This window comes from Manis javanica, chromosome 3, assembly GCF_040802235.1.
Source record: "Manis javanica isolate MJ-LG chromosome 3, MJ_LKY, whole genome shotgun sequence".
Classification (NCBI taxonomy): Eukaryota; Metazoa; Chordata; class Mammalia; order Pholidota; family Manidae; genus Manis; species Manis javanica.
Window position 1 is genome coordinate 156,052,197 of NC_133158.1, and position 13,035 is coordinate 156,065,231.

The following is a 13,035-nucleotide window of genomic DNA, read 5'->3' on the forward strand; positions in this document are numbered from 1 at the left end:
TATTATGGTATAGTCCTCATCACTTTGCATTGTTCTCCCAACACTTGCCTTCATTTTAAGGGTGGATCTCTTAATGTTAATAGCAGATGCATCACGTGCAGAAGCTGGGAGCAGGAAAGCCATGTTTGGCATATAGACTCTTTGTAAGGAAAAATGCTACACAAAGCACGCTGCATCAAGTGCTTTATCTCAGACATTGAATCTTTCTCCTCAACCCATTTGCTCAATATTTCCTACCACTGTAAAAATTTTCTCATAAGAGTTAAATATTAAAATTGAATGGGAAGTAATAGAAAAACATAACATCTATTCCCCAATGCAAAAATACAATATGCAAATATGAAAATGAGGGGACTCTGCTTCTTCCCCTTATACAACTGATTAAATTGTCACTGCTGGAGATTACATGAGGTTTTATTCCCTTTACAGCCATATTCAATCGGTCAGACAGGAAAATATATTGCCCCAGAAGAGACCCACCACCTGGTACACTGTGCTTTCAGTTGCCTGCAGAGGTCTTGTCCAAAACTTTGCAGCTACACCTTTAAAAAAAGAAAAATATTAGATGTGGTCATTCAAGACAGACTAGATGATCTCTAAAGCCCTTTTCAGCTTGGAGATTCCAGTAACACAAAACTCTTCCCTTCATTACCAAATATTAGCTTGCACTTTACTTCTCATGTAACAAAACCTCCACTAGCACATCCCCTTTTTATATAGATCCTAAAAATGTTGTATTCATTTTGCCTGAGACTTTCATTAAAATGTATATATATATTTTACATATTACATACATATAATTACATATATATACACATGAGAGGGTCTTCTCTTTATTTCCTAGCTGACTGATGAATTTATTTCCTGGTTGACCAGTTTTGACACTGAACTTACCCTCCCCCCCTTTGCCCAACTGTCTCTTCCAGATGGAAATATGTGATGCTTGCAAAAATTAGATATGGAAACGGAGGGCTTACCTTTGCTTTTCTTGGGTCTTGCCGCGGATCCGTAATGGTTCTCACAGTCTGCTGGATGTAATAGAAGTTAGTGCTCACTGCCTCTGTCGCCTGCCTGTGTCACTCTGCACTGCAGGCTTAGCAGAGAGCTGCCTCCAGCTGCAGGCGAGGGGCCTCAGTGTTAAGGACGCACAGGACCAGTTTGTTAATGAGATGTTTCTCCGGTGCATAGATATGTAGCTACAAGGACAGGGAGATTTAACAACGAAAAATGGTGGTAGGATGATGTTTTGAACTGAAGCATTCAGAAAAGAAAATGGCAACAGCAAAAAATAGTGAGCAGATGCTTCCTTGCAGGGACAAGAAAACAGGAGCATGCCTATTTGCCTTTAGATTTGTAGTAGATGCACACGTGCTACTTTACTATAGAAGGGAAGGAATTGATTCCCAAAGAGTTTGTATGTGGCTTGATATAGGGTATAAATATTTTGTTGCTGTCAAAATGACACAGATTTTTTTAACTAGATAAAATCTTTATTGTATCTATTGATAGTAAATGCAGTTGGAAAAATGTATCTTCTCTGATTGCATGGATGAGTAAACAATCAAGTTTCTCATTTCTAGCACCCAGATGGGTAAATTTAAAATGAAATCAAGTGATTTCTACAATCGCAAAGCATAGAATTCCATAAGCATCTTAAAACACAGACATATATCATGCTTAAACATGAATTGTGTTTAAACTCAAGAATTTAAGAAAAATTTGCTTTCTGATATCATGTATGCTCCTTTCTAAGAATATAGTAAAGCTGCTCAAGTCAGATATCTTTTTGCTGTCAAAATTAAAGCAGAGTTGTGTGTGTTTTATGGGTGTGAACATATGTATACTTCGATCCTGTATTTTCTGTGTTTGCTTTTTTCTGTCTTTCCCATGGGTCTTTGTTTTTCTTTTGTTTTCTTTTCAAGACTTCCCATGGTTTTTGTTTGATCATATTATTCTCTTTGCACTCTTCAACTCTTTGACAAAAGTTCTATATTTAATCTAACTTTCTTGTTTTTGTTTAATTTCAGGATAGTTGTTATTCTGTTTGTTTTTTCTCTTTCTCCTCTTCTGGGGCATTGTGCTTATTTATAAAAACAGTTCTGAAAGTCAGAATAGCACTATAAGGACAAACTTTTCCTTTGGGTGTCCTTTCTTTTAATATTTTGGCTTTTGACATCTTTATTCCCTTAAACAGTAGCCATTTTTAATCATGTTAATCATCTTTTCATCTGCTGCATTGCCTTTTGTATTTTAATACATTTCATTTTCATTCTTGATATTTTGATTTCCCAGGCACCTAAGTCATTACTAAAATGTGACTGCCAGTTAGTCAGCACGTAGTATGAGCACTGTGTTCTATGCTTCGTATGTATTCCCTTGAATTCTTACTATAACCCTGAAAGGCAGGCATTCTCATTCCCTTCTGATGCAGGGGAAGACAGAGGCCCAATGATGAAGGTACCGCCTTAAGGCTACACAATAGTTGTGATAGCAAGTATTTGGTCCTAGAAATATCAGGTGTCAAATTGCCTTTGCTTTCAACTACATCATATTGAGGCAAAAAGAATCAAAAGTATGTTTTGAAATTCCATTATGCATAAAGAAAGTATGTACACTTGTTAAATTTCACAAACATATGCTTACTTCATTATTTGTATGTACTTGTCCCTAAAATAATTAAATGCAAATTGCTTCTTAGATCTTCCTTTTTAATAATATTTACTAACTTTAGTTTTATTTTTGATTAAAAAAAAGAATCTCTAAACTCAAGTTACTATCTTCAACAAAATTTCTAAGCAGGACTGGGTTTAAGTTTTCTTTGTATATATACCAATTTACTGATATATGGTTGTAAAGGTAAACAAACTATGACAGAAAGTTCCTACCAGTAAGATAAACAAGAAATAGCAACTCTAGAAGCATGAAGAGATCATGTGTGCAAACCCATCATGTTATATCAGCCTTTCCAGTAATGACATCAGTGATCAAATATGTTTTTACAGTTGTCAAAGTAGTGGATCAGACATTTAATCCCAGCCTCCTTGCAGCTGCTTTTCTCCATCCTTCTCTCCTTGTATTATATTTGCCTATTGGGAGAATAAAAAATTACATGCTCCTTTGTGTTCCTCCTTCAGATTAGAAGCCCTCATACGTGTTGCTATGATGACGACATGCAGGTGTCAGCTCTAAAAAGGTCGGTGTGTTAATTCCAAAACACCCTGTTTCATCATTACTGCCTCTTCATCTTATTCTTGCAATGATATATATACGTATATATTTTCTTTTAAGAAGCAGACACTTAAGTTTGATATTTCATTAGAAGTCTAAAATTGCTCCAATGATTGCCATGAAAAATGTTATATTTCTAGGCTTTGGACAAGAGTTTAACCAAATTTTCTTTGATGGAATGTAGTCCTGAAAGCTGTTCTTGTACTAAGCTGCAATTAATGCTTGTACCCAGCAGTCTCCTAAGAAATTGTAGAAAGAACAAAGTTAGCAACTAACAGATCCAAAATAGCTTGGGAGCTTTAACCACAAGGATAGGATAATAGTAATGCAATGATTAAGAGGAAAGATTGGGGAATAAGGTAAACTTGACTTTGAATTTCAGTTCTACCGTTTGCCACCTTTGTGGCTTGGGCAAATTGCCTCACTTTTCTAAACCTCAGTTTCTTTATCTGTAAAATGGGCATAATAATGCTCACCTCCCAGGGTTAAGAGGAAACTTTAATCAGGTAATACATATAGAAAATTCAGGACAAAATTAGGTACTGAGTAAGTCCAGTCTAAAGGACAGTTGACAGTGTCATCCTCGTTTTCACTTTTATTATCACTAGCAGTCATTAAAAATTTATTTCTCTTTCTTTCCTCCTTTTGGCACTATGCACTGAGCTATCGAGTACTTTATCCAGTTTACCAGTGGCATTTGAGGTCCTAGCAGTCTCTTATTGCTGTTCCCTCCACACTATAATAATTTTATGTATGAGTCCTATAACATCTTTGAGCCCAAGATCAAATCTGTACTACAGGAAACATACATAAACCAGTTCTTCAGTACATTTTGAGGTACTTAGAATTTATGCCTATAGGCCAGTATTTAAGAATATAATCTGTATAACAGATCCCACCTTGCTAATACCAACTTTTGCTGGTATTCTATTTCCCAGTAAAACTTTTCAAAGCTAAGCCCAATACCTACATAGAAGGAGTTCAATAAATTACTGTTAAAATGAGCTGAACTGAACTTACAATATTTTATTTGCCTCAGGCAAAACTGGTTCATTAATAATATGCTTTATTAATTTATTCATACATACCTATATGCCTTCATTTATTCAGTAAGCACTTGTTACATGTCGATAGTATGATAGACTGTCTCCAAAATAATTTAAACAAGGGAAAGGACCCCTTCTTCCTTGTATATAACTGTATCTTCAGTATGAAGCACAATGCCTGGCATATGATAGGTGCTCAAGAAATAATCCGCTGAATCAAATAATGAAATACTATTTTTCGATGGATTGCCTTTCAGGATATGCAGGAACAGCTTGGAGAACTGCAGGATGAAAACAAAAGCAGCAAACACTCCAATGGTAACAAGCTCCATCTTTCACGATTATTTGCCAGGCTAAGTGTAATCAGATCCCAGAAGTTTGCTTCAAGGTTTCACTGCTATGAGCAAGCATGTTTTCAACTAGGTCTGTCAGAGTTTTCCTAACAACAGTTTCCCAATCAACAGTTTTCCCTTGAAATAAAAAGAACGTATCGTAGTTGAAAAAATGGTGATAGCTATAAACAACGGTAATAAATATACAACCCTGGGAATTACACAAGGATTAGAAAATTTAATAATTGAAAGTAGGGAAGATTCAAGCATAGCTGCTTCATTGGGAGTTCCTTCTATAAGAAAGAAGTAGTATATTTTGGTGACAATCTTGTAACTTTATTGCTTAGAGATCCTAGAAATCAGACAATCACTCTAATTTTTACATGAAAAAGTTAAGACCCCAAAAAGTTTCAGAGACCACCAGCAAGGTACTTGGAGCCAAAACTAGGGCCCTGGTCTCTGACATTTAAGAAAGTAACTGACCTTACCATTATATCACAAGAACTATTAAATATAAATGCTAACATGGATAATTTCATGAATAGTGGGATTTTGACTATCTGTAAGACAGCAAAAATATTATACAAAAGCAAACATGTGCAATAAAATATTCAACATGCTGTTAGTGTTACTTACTACCAAAAAGAAGTTTAAAAATGATAGAAAATTCAGTTGTTCAAGCATAATATATTAAGTACCCAAATCCAGATTAAGACCAGAGTAAATTCCAATGGGCATGCCTTTTTCCCCCCAGTCATTCATATTGAATTTTAAATTCATGTTAGCAACCACCTATACAATCCAGGGAGGAAAAGAAGGGAGTAGGGTTAGGTGTGGTGCTGAACAAGTTTCCGAATGTAAGTTTATAATTTAATCTTGGAAGCTGATACTTTTCCTATATCTAAAACACCACAGTGGGTTGTTTGCAAATAGCAATTTGGAAGCATTAAAAAAAATTCAAGATTGCAGCTGAATTGCATGTAAAATTCAAACAGTAACAATAAAGTGATAGATCAATTCTATAGTCGATTTGTGCATCTAGAAATAAAAGGTACAAATTTGGGCGGCCATGTGTTTATGATATTGCTGTATGAAAGAAACTAGGGGTAGTTATGCTAATATCACAGAGAATTACCACTTTGGGGTAGGCTATAATTAAGCATTCATTCCAAACTCTTTTGTCTTCATGCTGCTGTTTAACTGGGTGGCATAAATGTTCTTGAGAGGTGAATTTATCTGTATAATCTTCTTTAGACTTAACAGTGAAGGGTGACCCCAGAGGACCTGGATCAAGGCTTTAAAATGAATGAATGTAAGCATGTGTAATTATTTCTTTCAGATTTATAACAACATTCTTGCTGTTAACAAATATAAATGTAACATTTATTAGGAAATAAGAGACTGCTGACGGAAATAAACAAACCTAGGATGTAGTTCATCTAAGTAAACACTGAGGTTATAAACCTTCAAACTCAAATATCAAGAGCCCTGCAAATTAATGCTACACACAATAGACCCTTTGGAAGCTAACTTAATCCACCCCCCTGAATCTACATGAGGGCCATGCATAACAATGCAGGAGCTGGGTTTCCATTAAGAGTTTCCTCTGCAGGCTGTCAGCTGTTTGAAGAAATAACAATTTCCTAGGCATGAAAGCTTTTTCAGAAGGTTCCCACTGATGTGTAATAAAAGTGACTTTCCCTTTTTTTCTTCTACTTCTTCCTTTTTTTCCCCTCTCAGATGTAACTTTGTAGGGAGACAAGGGGTGGACTAAGGCCACAGGCCCCCTACTATCTTACCTTACGTGGATTATCAGTGCAGGTGTTAATATAATTGAAGGTGTGGTAGCAGACACAACCCCCTAATAGCTTTTCCTATATGGAGATTACCTAGGTAGAGAATGCCCGACTACCTGAAGAATAGGCAAGTGAGTACCTTATTAACATATCACCATTCAGCGGCAGCTGCATATCTGGAAGAAGAAGAAGAAGAAGAAAAAAAAACCTTTAAAGAGCCTATTCATCTATGTTAATGGGCCCATTGCACAGCACATTGTGTGAGAAATTAAGTCTCTGGCTGTGAACTTCCTGTGCTGTGCAAGCTGCCTTGACTCTTTTTTATTGCTTCAGTGTTATTATCTCCTCCTGGAAATAAAAACAATCATGTTCTCACATTTGAGAAGCCAAAACATTCTGAGATAACAAACTGGAGATGCTGGTTGAAAGTTTCTTTTGTCTCCCTTATTAAGTGGAAAAATATGTTTTGAAATTAAAACAACCCCCAAATTTACATCAAAGCACATCAAATTAACTGCGCTGCCTTGTGAATGACAAAGTTTCTTCTCTCTCTTCTTATGAAAAAACATAATTAAATTGCTTTCCTAGTTATTGTTCCTCTTTTAGAATTAATTTTTGACGACAAAATGTTAATTTATTCAAATTAGACAGGATTTTTAAAAATGTGCAACTGCCAAAAGAACTGCTTTCCTCCTAGAAGATAGGTATAATAAACTCTTTTTTTTGAAAAAAGAATGGTATTTATCCTCAGCAAACAATTTCAGTTTCAGGACAGGCTTAGCTAACATTTCAAACAGGGAAATGGAAAAGGTAATTTAAGATTAAGGAAATTCCTCCTTTTAGATTAGTTAAAAGCCCAGCATATTTATTCCTGCCTTTTTCTTGTCTGTTACAAAGCCACCATGTAAATTTATATACGTTTGGCATAAAAACAAGTCCCCTTCAGATGAACAGAACTTATTTCCATCATTTTGCATGCACATTACATCATCATCACCATCTCTGCCATCATCATTAACATCCTCAATCATAGAAGGGCTAGTGATCAATACTAACTGATTACAACTCAATTAACAGAGAATCTCTCCATGCCGTTAAAAAAAAACAGTTTTCTTCAGACTTGAAGTATTTTCAAATTAACCTAATATGTTTTACTATCTGACAGGTTTAATAAGTATGGAAGACAATAGAAAGCATACTGTAATTTGATCTGCTGCTTTATTTACTAATGTACATTTTTCCTCCATTGGCAAAATTTGTCTGAACAGATTATTAAGTACCTGATGTTTCCAAGTTTAGCAATAGTAAATCTTTATTTTAAGAATATGAAAAATCAGCCAATGATGAATCATAAGGTTGGATACATCCAGGACAGATATATGAACACCATAGAGTCTGTCAAGGAAATTCTTGGAGCATTACAGACTAGATTGTTCATCAGGGTTTGGTTTGTTTACTTAAGAAACTTTTGTGGAAGTAGGAGATAGTCAAACAGATCCTTCTGTGAATGATACGATGGCAAGTATGATTCCTTAATTTGCACAGTAAAATCAGAGTCAATTATTTGAAATAATGTGCCATGTCAAGCTTTTTCATCAAGACCAGGTATGCAAATTTTCCAAATTACCACTTATTAATACCTCTGTGTTACATGTATTTATTTATTGACATATTTATGTGATGCATTGGACAAAATGAATCTATTTGCTCTGGAGTCAGCTGCTTTAGTCCCTGCGGATGTCTATAAATAGTACATTTTTGATAGAAGTTGGAAGGGATTGCTAGCTTTCTAAAGGCTTCTTAAAGAGAAGACTTACTAGAATACAGTAGTAACAAAATTTGACTATCCATTCTTTAACTAGTTTATATTTCAAGCTGCTTTATCTAGACTGTATATGAATGCAGGGTTTTCTGTATTGAGTTGCCTCTCTCAGATTTTGAGATTTTGTTATTTGAATACTCCTTATCAGATGAGGTTCTTATCATAAAAGAAATTTTTTTTAAGACAAAATACCTTCCAATTTTGGGAGCTCACATTTTATGGAGTTATAATCCATTGCTGGAGGTACTAAAAAACAAGGAAGAGCTTAACACTACTGTTACCTACATCAAGGGAGCAGTTGATATTTCAGAAATCATGGGAGCTAGTAGTTTAAAGAAGAGTAAAACAATATTTTTTGAGCTAGTTCCCTTAAGATAATTCAGATTAACAGATCATTCACAGTCCTGTTAACACATAACAACTGCATGTGCCAGGTAATAAGGATGACATTACTGCTAGCATAAAAGTCACATCAGAACTTGTCTTCATTGGCATCAGAAATGCCCACCTATCACCTCGGACCGCATGTCCCTACATCTGTTAACCTTATTGATTTGGAGTCCTTCTGGGCCTCCCTGGAAAACTGCTCCCTGCTGAAAGGCTGAAGTGGATCAATCTCGAGCCATGAACAAGAATTCTATAAAACAACACAATAAGGACCTCTAACCATTAAGTATTCCTTAAAGTAAATCAAATTAAGAACCTTGCCATAATGAAACAAAAAGATTTTGAGATGTCAATTGATTCCAACCCTCCAAAAGTAAACCATTGTCTAGAAGGGGCATCAGGCTGTTACAAGAGATACCTTTTCATCTGTTATAAGGTGATTAGCTGAATATACTAAGGAGGGCTGGGTTAGTGTAATCAAGATGGTTGTCATGAATAAATAAGTCATTTTAAAGTCAGACTTCAAAATGTTATTATCTTCATAACAAAATGGAACTTAGTACAGATTTATAGTAGAAAATATCCTACTAGAAAGAAAAATGTTTTTCTCAGTGGCTACCAAAATAAATTTACTTTACTTACTAGTTGCTTTTTGTAACATGCTGCTGAATTTTCTAAAGTTTTTAGTAAACTCACAATCTTTCTCAAATTCATAATTTAACAGAGAAGACAACTGGAGAGGTTCAGAGCTGCATAGAGCTCTACAAACGTTGAAATGATTTATGTATATAACAGGATTGCTACCAACCCATTCATATTTAAATGTAACTGTAGGAATTTAATTACCATCTTTCCAGATACTATATTCTTTGGGTTTTGTTTCAGCTCAAATCCCTGATGTAAACTTCAAAAAAAATCCTTGTTCCCTGAAAACCAAACAATGATTTTTCATTGGTAAAGTATGAGGATCTTAACAATACTTTTTCTTAATCCTAAATTCACAAAAAAAGGATACAGATTAGATAAATAGATCGGTAGATGGATATAGTTACATATAGTATTTAAACATATAAATTTCATTATGTGTGATCTGTACATGTGTGTATATGTATTATGTATGTAACACATGTCTCTTTACTTCTGAATGTTTCTTTCTCCTAATTATATTTCAAAATGACCATCTGTTTTAAATTATCTATGTAACATTAGTGAATGAATATACCTAGAAGTTTTAAATAAAGGTTTTGCAATTAAATACACAAAGACACAGTCTTTGATTTCAAAAATTGCATTGGCTGATATTGTTTTCCGCAATACGATATCTTAGAATTTATGCAATATAGAAAATTTAATGTTGACATTTTTTTTCTTTACTGGAAAACAAAAAGTATATTATCTTGTTCACTGAAAAATGACCTAGTCAATTAGTTAATATGGTGAAATTAATGCCATATAATGGCATTAGAATAATGGAAATTCATTTTTGCTTGCTATAGTTGCTGTTTATCTTTAATCAATAACATATAATAGCCTATGTGAAACATCTACCATGGAATATATCATATATTATCTCGATTTCACTCCTCCAGGCAAGAATATTGTATAGGGAGAAAAAAACCAAATTACTGTTTTTCTTTATTGACAGGTCTCTAAGGAATACACTGGAATGAGTTCTGTCTGCCAACTAATTGATAATTATTTAATTAGCAATTTATAATGACAATGGGATTTTACCCCCCACCAGTCCAACTCTTCTTTAAGACTGAAGTAGACAACCTTATGCATTTTTGCAGTAACTTCTGGGAGCTAACACCGGGTAAAGTGTGCCCTCGCAAAGATTTCCCAAGTTAAGCTCTAAAAGCACTGTGTGCCACCACCTCCTTTAAATCGCAGCATTTCCTTTTCCCATTACAGGGGATGACTGACACTCTAACAATGTGTGTGGGTGTACAGCCTTGTTGTGTCGCTGTGGACAGTTCTAACAGCAGCTTCACTAGTTCTTTTTGCAACAAAAGATAGGGTTTTTCCCCCTGCCTTTTTCTTTCTTTCCCTTAGTTGGCATGCAGGTTGAATTTTCCTTGGACCCCCTGCTTGACTTTTTTTATTCCAGAACTTCTTTAGAATGGTGCAGCTATTCGAACACTAGGAATCGTAACTGATAGACTGTTTGCAGGAGAACTCATGAAAGTTCTCTTTGTTCTCCCTTCTTCAACCAGGTTTACCAGCTCCTCCCTCCTACCAACCAAAAAGGAAAAGGAAATCCACTTTTAATTGTACATTGATGGAAATCACTGTGTAGGAAGGGAGCATTCACTGTAATGCCCGTTTTATACTTCATTACAAGCAAAAAGAGGTACTTGCATCAGAACAGCAATTTTTAATCCTGAGCAAAAGCTCAAGAGAAAAGATGGTTTTCTCCGTAGCACTTCTGTTCAGTTTAAGATTTCTCAGCTAATGAAAGAGTTTGGGTTAAAAAAAAAAAACTTGTTAGTACCTTTTATTTATTTTTAATATATTTATTTTTAACTATATGTATACACACATGAAATAACAAAGGTCAATAGCTTAAAATTATATATACATAACATAAAATTTCCTGTTAAATACACAGCTTTGTATAGATTAAAAGCACAAGATTGAGCCTATAGATAAATCTTTATAAACACTTTAAGTAGCTGTTTATCTGATCGAACTTTTTGACATTGCATCATTTTTTTTGTATCTTCCATGCAAAGAAGTAGGCATGGAATCAAAAAGGTTTGAAATGAAGCAAGTGGAATTGTGGGATCTGGTTGGGAATAACAGGGGAAAAGTTATATTTTAATGTTAATCAGTGATTAATAAGGGAAACTCAATATTCTTTCTGGGAATGAAAAGGAGGAGAAAAAAATTTAAAGATTAAGAAATAGATACCCTCTTGAATGAGAATTATAACCGCAGTTGCCTTTTTATTTTATTTTTCTTACTTACAAGATGTATACTTGTCTTGAGATTATAAACTGCTTTCTTTCTTTTTTGTCTTTTTATTTCTTTATACAAGAAAGAAAGGTAGTAAAATCCTGTATGTGGAAGCCAAGGCACTGGCGTGTGAGGACCATTAGGCTGCAATAACGCCATGTATTTACAGTTTACACACCAGGCCCATTCTCACCACAGCCGTGGGAGCCAAGTAAGAAAACCCATTGCTTATAGGCAAAGTCACTAAGGCTCAGAGAGAAAGTGACTGTCCTTATTAGGCAAGGTCCATAAAGAAAACAGAACTAGTAAGGTACTTTGGGAATAAGGAATTTATATAAAAATCAGATCTCTTACAAATGATGGGGGAGCAATTTAAGTGAAGGCAGCTTGGGAAGGAGAGGGTAGAGTTCAGAGGTACCGTTGATAACCAGGTCCAAAGGAAGCACAGGCCCAGGAGACCAATGAGAGCTTATGGGAAAATTTGAGAAACTATGTTCATCAGATATCTAAAGTTTTCCTATGATCAGGGATCCTGTGGGAATATCTGTGGAAACTGTCCCCTTTGCGGAAAATGTTGCTTCTTTAATATCCCAGCCAAGCATATACTGGTGGGTTTGGGACCATGGCGGGTCGGTGGCATCAGCAGTCAGAAAGACAAGTTGGACACAGCAGAAGAAAAGCAATGACACGCTGGGTCCCACTGGAACTTTTGTATCCATCCCTCACCAGCCTCGCTGACATGGCCTCCACAGTAATGTCGCCTTCTTCACTTCTACCTCCCAAATTCTCATGCAGATTCCTTTCCTGGTCAACTCTAACTCAGAACCATGCAGGGAAAAGGGTTCTGGAAAATGTACTTCCCTCCTTCAGTGAGAATGGTAGTGCCAGGTTGACAACACACACTCTGACATGTTGGTTTCAGGCCGTAAGTTTTTGGCTCTGAGAACAATGCTGTTTCCATCCTATCAGGCTATGTGGCGTTTTTGGTACCAATGAGAGAAAACACAGTGAAGGAGGGGAGGCATCAATCTAAATGTCATGAGCAGTTGCAAGTGATAGAAATCCAACTAAAAGTGGTTTAAGCCAAAATGGGGATTTATTGTCACATAGGAATAGTTGTCAAAAGGAAATTTATTACTTAATTTTAGTATTCAGACTTCAGGGATAACTAGATCCTGAAATTCAAGTGGTATTATCAGGACTCAATTATTTTTAATTTTCCTCCCCTGGCTCTGCACTCCTGTAGATTGGCCTTACTCTTATCAGCTAAGTATGATAATACAGAAAAATGGGAGGAATAAAAACTCTTAGGTCCTTAAAGCATAAATTCCTCCATGGAAGAAACAGTTTTAGGCCACCAGCTTCTATTTCAAATTACTCATATGAGAATGCTTCTTTTTCCTAATATTGTGATAAAAACCTAATTAAATACTGTTGGCCTGGCTCAGGTCAGATGCCCATTGCTG

General features: G+C 35.4%; 1 long non-coding RNA gene across 1 annotated transcript; it reads right to left on the reverse strand.

The window, feature by feature from the left end:
• Positions 1 to 396: 396 nt before the first annotated feature.
• Positions 397 to 1,328, reverse strand: LOC108390854 (uncharacterized). Its single transcript, XR_001851610.3, has 2 exons — positions 978 to 1,328; positions 397 to 542 (listed from the first exon to the last, which is right to left on the reverse strand). It is a non-coding gene; the product is annotated as an uncharacterized lncRNA (long non-coding RNA).
• Between the last annotated feature and the right edge of the window lie 11,707 nt (positions 1,329 to 13,035).